At 36.5% G+C, this 7,034-nt stretch overlaps 1 protein-coding gene across 1 annotated transcript in view; it reads left to right on the top strand.

The window, feature by feature from the left end:
* The first annotated feature begins 5,853 nt into the window (after positions 1-5,853).
* LOC101895073 (dual specificity protein kinase splA) overlaps positions 5,854-7,034 on the top strand; it is a 152,647-nt gene continuing 151,466 nt past the window's right edge. The window contains exon 1 of the mRNA XM_011292989.3: positions 5,854-6,276. The gene's annotated coding sequence lies outside the window, so the exon portion shown is untranslated. The remainder of the gene's footprint in view (positions 6,277-7,034) is intronic.

Raw genomic sequence — 7,034 nt, 5'->3', positions numbered from 1 at the left:
ATTTCGTATCTGACCTTAGCCGGACATAAATATTGCAACGCATTTAGGCCATATACATTTTGGAAAATTTTGGAAAAATATGCATGAGGAAATATATAGCGGAACGAAGTATTCTACTTCAATTAATATTGACAAAAAATTGTGGCAAATGTAAATTTTAAGGAACTCGAATTTCCAATTTTTTTGCAAAGAAATGATAATCAAAATGTTCAGGGAAGGTGCCACAAGGAGTGAGATTCCTTATTGACATCAGATCTTTCTTTCTATTGATATCAGATCAGAACTTTCGCAGGGAGGTTTCCGAAGTGGTGGGCCGATATCTATAATCTACACTTAGTAGAAATATTGAAATGTACGAAGTTTTTAAAAAATCGGATGCTTATTTCGCAGTTTATGATAGATTTAAATATTAAAAATGTTGACCCGTTGAGGAGGAGAAACCAGAAGAAGTGGTCCGATATATTTCATCCTCATAGCATATCACGTGTTGGTAAAAATATTGAGATGAGCAAAACTTAAAGGCAATCGGAGTCTTATTTCGCATTTTACAAGAGTTACGATTATTCCAAATGTTGACCTTTTTTGGGGAAGGTATCAGAAGGAGTGGTCCGATATATACTAGATCTTGTGTTGCTGGAAATATTAGGATGTGCCAAGTTTGAAAAGAATCAGATTATAATTTTGCTTTTCATGAGCGTCAGGGTTATTCAAATTTTTGACACATTGTGGGGGAGGAACCAGAAGGAGTGGTCCGTTCTATTCAATATTAATACCAGTAAATATTAGGATGTGCCAAGTTTGAAAATAATCAGATTTTTATTTCGCTTTTTATGAGCGTCAGTGGTTATTCAAAATTTTGACCCTTTGTGTGGGGTACCTGTAGGAGTGCACCGTCTGCATTGTTAAGCCTCTTTTTGGTTGATACTTGATGAAGTGAGCCGATATATTCCATTTTCGTACCTATATTGGGAATATATTGTACATATATTGGGAATTGCAAAGTTTACTTAAAATTGGCAGATCCTTTCTTGTTCTATGTTTTGGTCACATCAAATTATATATACCCTCTGTAGCCATGTGGCTGAGGGTATAATTAGAATGTAGGTATTTAAAACCTCGGAACAAAATTCAACATTTTTGCAAGATGACTATCTTCGGGATTCCCTCATATGAGCATCAGAAACCATTCATTCTCGGCCAAAGGGGCTAATATTCTCCTAAAATTGATACATTATTGAAGACACACACACACACCACACACATTCACTTACATGCCCACATACATTACTATGCAGCTTAAAATACATACAAATATTAAGTTGTTGGTTGCTTGGTTAGGTAAGGTTAGGTTAATATCTAGTTTTGTGGCTTTGACAACATGTTAGCTACACGTCTTCGTTTCTTGCCTTCGGCTAAGCTCGGTGTGTGCCACACATTAAGATTAATCGTACTGATTAAACACACGCAGCTTTTGCAAGCAATTCCCCCAACTATTTGCCATGCGATTGTTTTGTTGTACTGGTGCTGTTGTCCGCCCCGTGATGCCTTTCTGTGGTGACTTATCCCTGCAATTATTTCAAATGACTTTCGGTAAGTGGCGCTATATCCGCTGAGCCTTAGGAGACATTTATTTACATTCATTCGTTCGTTCAATTATTTTGACCGCATTTATGCATGTTAGTGTAGTTAAACGTGTGTGTGTGTGCGGTAGTTTGGTCTGGCGTGGGTATGTGTGGATAGTTTTCTGTTTACCAGTTTCTTTGGAAGATATGTAATTCCCTATCAACGGGAGAGCGGAAAATGATCTCAATTGTTAATTACAATGCAGTTGGTTGGTAAGCCTGGGGATTTCAATGATGCTTTGCGGGTATCTCTTTAATTATTGAAAATTGTCGAGATATTTTTAATTAATTAAATATGTTTTGGCGGGTGTAATAGTGGCATATGCTTTTATTTGTTAAAAGATAGCAACTAAAAAGTGCAGTTGTTTATTTGTCATATATGTAGATATGCAGGGTGCAATTTGCCACAACCTTGTTAGTTAAATCTTAAGGTGTCGATTGTAATGTCGATTCATGTTTTCGTATAGGCTCCTTAAAACAGTACCCCTCAATATTTGATATTTTTATCACAAATTTGGAAACGGAACATTTTTAAACTTTTTATTTGAAAGTGGACATAGATACCAAAACCTGTGCCAGAAAATTGTAAAGAAAGCGGTTCCGCCCATTTTATGCAATTTTGAGGACTTTATCGGGTTCGATGTGCCAAAATCCAACAAATTTTTGGATGATATTACACATTTGTTTCACAATGAACTTAAAATCGAAATCAGGAGTATATGGAAGCTAAATCCAACTCTTAATCAATCTCGACAAATTTTGCCATGGGTATTTATAAGGTGTATCTGATATCTTGTCCAAAATATCGTCATTAATGAGGGTACATTACGGCTGTGGAGGGTACATTAAGCCTATATTTAGTGTTTTATGTGAACTAATTTTTATAGTTTGACATTTCCTTCTGATTCTCTGTATTTTGGCGCTCTCCCTCCCAACTTCCACCTGAATCAGGTACAATTAAACATTTCGACTTTTTTGTGGTTAAATTTGCAAATATATGCTATATTGGTCCGATTTTCAGCATTTGAAATTAATGTCTTTAAGAATATTTTCATTGGGTCTAACAGATGTCACGAAGAGAACTTCCTTCATAACCTTCTATGACTGAAGTTGTGATATATTAAATTATATTTTTTCCTACACAGATCATGATTTCATTCAAAGACTTAGTGTAAAACAAGTAAGCAAAGGCTATAGTCGTGCGGGGCTGACCATGTAATAGAAAATCTCCTCTGGCCCAAATCCATAGATTTCGTCTTTGAAATAGTCTCTTAACCCCATATATTGGTCTATAATTGAGACATCTAGAGCAACTGAAAAAAAATTTGATTTTGCTCCATATCAACCCCTAACTATTTTGCGATCATCCCCTCCAAAAATAGGCTTCTAGTAGATCTTAACCCCACATTCATGCAAAATTGTGTGAGGGCCAGATTTGTGACATGCAGTGTGATTACAATTTAACATAGACAGAAGGACGAGCGGGCGGACTTGGTTACAATATTCCACCAGTTAAAGTTATTCCACTGACAGCTCATTATATTGTTTACAAGCGTACAAAAGCCTTTTTGGTGAGAATTTTCTAGAAGAAAGTTATTCGAGATGGAATTTAAGCGATATCTTTATATTCGGCTGGAAACCCACAAGTGACTAACGTTAGTGCACTCCAACATTTAAATGTGTATAAATCTTTTGTGTCTCGTACCATCGCTTGTTATCGTGATAATAGCCCGACGTCAAGGAAGTGGACTGAAGAAAACAGGAACATCAGCAGAAATGGATAGAAAAGTAAAGAAGCGACTTGATCGAAACCCGCGTCGCAGTGGCAGAAAATGGCTCGTGAGCTGAACATATCGCAATATTCCATTCGGCAAATATTGAAAAATGAGCTCGGGGTAAAGTCATTGAAAAACGAACTCCAAAAAGGTAAAAAAACTTACATCGCATCAGTAAGAAAATGGACACAAAAAAGCTAAAGAGTTGCTTCGCTTGGCCGAAAGTGGCGAACTGCCGAATTTGGTTTTCTCCGATAAGTAAACATTCGTTGTCCAGCAGTTTTTCAACCAAAAAATGATCTTGTTTACTTGCCAAAGAGGTTAGCTGAAAATGTGAACATTTGGTTGACCACCAGAACTCAAGCGCCGACCATAGTGATGGTGTGGGCTGCCATAACAGCCGATGATCGCTCTCCGCTCATATTAATCGACCATGGCATCAAAATAAATGTCGAATATTATCGCGAAAATATTCTGGAGGGTGTATTAAAGCCTTGGGCACGCAAAAATTTTGGCCGCAGACCTTGGACATTCCAACAGGACTCATCACCATCAGACTCAGCACGCGCCACCCAAGAATGGTTACAAAATGAGGTTCCTCGCTTCATTTCCAACGCACAATGGCCATCAAAATCTCCGGATACCAATCCGTTGGACTATTGTGTCTAGAGTATTTTGGAATGTAAGGTTGGCACTAAAAAATATCAAAGTGTCGATTACCTCAAGCAAGCACTTCGCCGGGAATGGGCCAGAATACCGCAGAGTTACATTCCGGCAGCATCTGACGGTTTCATTACTAGTTTGAAGGCCATAATTCATGCCAAAGGTGACCAATTCGTACAAATTTAAACTGATTCTAAAATTTGATGCTATTTCAGACATTTTTTGCTTTTATGCAATAAAATATAATAAAAATGTAAAAATTATTCCGTTTGACTTTGTTTCAGTTTTTTTTTTTTATCACACAATACATATGTCATCGGACATTCTATCATATGCTAAAATTAAAAATATCCCTGTTAAAAGCCCAAAGGACGGTTCTTTATATAACCTCTTAAGAATTTGTATCTTAAGATGACTTGCTAAACAGTCTTATCTCTAGGGTACAGGGAGCATCATGCTTGTATTAAATATTTCTAAAAAGTATGCGGTAAATAAAAAGTTTTCTAAATTTATTTGCAATTTATAAAATCTCCCACACTTTCCTTAAACAGCTCTTGTCCGCGAAACTTTGTAAAAATGTAGAAATATTGCCAATGTTTGTTCTTCCGCAGCATTACAGACATATTTCATGTTTCATTGAATGAAATGATGACAATTATTAATCTTCAGCATAGACAACATAACGTGATGCCAGATTTGCTTGCTGCCTTCGAAAAGACAAATTGCACAGGCGATAGGAAACTTTCAACACCACTAACACCCCCATCGCAAAAAAATGCACATACCCATGCATAGCATTTGTGTGGCGATCATGACAAAATTTTCGCAAATGGCTGGCCATTCATTTTGGCCAGTCAATGGAAGTAGCGAAACATCAACAAGTTATTCGCTTGACAATCCCGCAAACGAGGGCGAGAGATGTGGGGGTTGAAACGAAGACGCAAAGAATCAACTCTGTAAATTATAAAAATATCTTATGTTTGCAATCCCTCCACCAAATGGCGTATTGGTGGAGGGGACATTAGAAGTTGGCTAAAATGCTTTGCTGCGCGTAATTTTGTCACACTTTGATTGGCTAAGAGCACAGCTGGGGCCAAATACACACACACACCCACACACACAGACAAAGGTTCCCTAAAGTAAACAGCATGTCATACACAAACTGAGTAGATGAAATACAAACATAGCTGTATATGTGTGTGTGTATGGGTGTACAAGAGTTTGCTGGTATTTGTTTGGGTTGTTTAAGACTATATAATTTGACAAGGATTTCCTTTTAGCCATTCAGCGCATGCCCAGTCTAACAACCACAACATTTATGTTGCAATCCTAAGCACGTGGCAGTTCGATGGCAACATAAACAAGAAATGTTCAGCAACATTTTCTGCAATGTTTTGTTTTGGCATTTCCCGCCAAAATATGTTGAGAAGAAAGACAAAGAGAGAGAGTGTGTGTGCGTCCACCACCTGATTTGCAGAAACATAAACATGTGAGCGTATGAAAAACTCTAAACGAAAACACACCCATACCACCCATGGTACCCCCATCTCTTCGGCCATGTTTACCATTGCAAGGCAACATTTTGTGGCACTTGTGTCTCTTAAGGGTGTTTTGGTGTGCTGTGTTTATTTTTGCCGGCAACGACAATGCCGATGATACCAAAACACAACACGAATAACGACACGAGCGGCTGGACCTTATGCACTTCGTGTGCAGACTGTTGGCGTGTTGTTTACTGTGGCGGCTGATGATAGCAAAACGAAATGTCGGAAAATCAGTTGGTAACGAGTTTTCCGTTAGCATAGACGTTCGTTCGTTACAAGCGCAGTGCAATTCGCCGCTAATAGCCCCGTTATTATTTAAAGGGAAACTAATGTGAAAAACGCATTTCACAAAGAATTCAAAACAAAACGTAGACCAAAAAGGCAAAACCTTGTGTGTCTAACGCGAAATCGCAGTGCATTTGAGTATGAAATTCATTGTGAAGGAATGTCAATTTGTATAACCCAAACAGAGCAAAATATCAAAGTAAAAGTTTTTCGTTTTAAATGAGAAAATTCAAAATAAACAGGAAAAAGTGAAAAATTTGGAAATTTTGCAAATACAAGAAGTAATAAATAAAGTGCCCAAACAATTAAATGTAAAATACGCAAAGTGTTAACAGAGCATAGTTTATGTTTCCGAGAGAGGAGCGGTAATTTGTTTCCGAAAAAAAGGTAAAGCAATCAACAAGTCGAATAACAACAAAATATGATCCACATATATATGTCTGGAAAATCGACAATAAATTGATGGATTTGTTAGTTTTGCAATGATTTAAAGGGTTTTAGAAAGACAAGTTATTGATCGTTGTTGTTCTCTGGAGATTAATTATGAAAAGTTTTGGTAAAAAGAAAAATGTGTGTTTTTAACATAAAAATTAATGTTGGTGATGACAATTGTTTCTTGTGAGAAAAAAATAATTTGAAAATGAAAAATGTGCAATTTTGTTGAGGGGCACAATAAAATACACATTTCGTTACTCAAATGCTACTGAAAGAAAAATTCATGAACATTTTTTAAATATATCCAAAACAGGTTCATACCTTTATTTCGACATATACGACTTTGCCATATCCCATGGGTCCTAAAAATTCGAAACTAGTGAAATATGGTAAAACGACATTATTGGAAAATGTTTTAAGAATTTTCCTATAACTCTTGTTGGAAGTATGTGATTTGGTCCACTTCAATTTCATTTTGAATAATTTTTGAAAAAAAAAAACAAGTTAAAAAGCAGTAAGTTCGGCCGGGCCGAACTTTGAATACCCTCCACCATTTGCAAGGAATTTGGAATTTTTTCAAAAAATAAAATCTTTAAAAAATTCTGTTAAAATTTTAAAAATACCGAATATATCCGTTATATTGTGGTCTATACGATATGGACATACATAGGCATTGTTTGTCATAAGCCATTACCATATTCAAATTTGAA

This window comes from Musca domestica, unplaced genomic scaffold (assembly GCF_030504385.1).
Source record: "Musca domestica strain aabys unplaced genomic scaffold, Musca_domestica.polishedcontigs.V.1.1 45, whole genome shotgun sequence".
Classification (NCBI taxonomy): Eukaryota; Metazoa; Arthropoda; class Insecta; order Diptera; family Muscidae; genus Musca; species Musca domestica.
The sequence above is the reverse complement of the archived record's forward strand: the minus strand, read 5'-3'. Positions and strand labels throughout refer to the sequence as shown.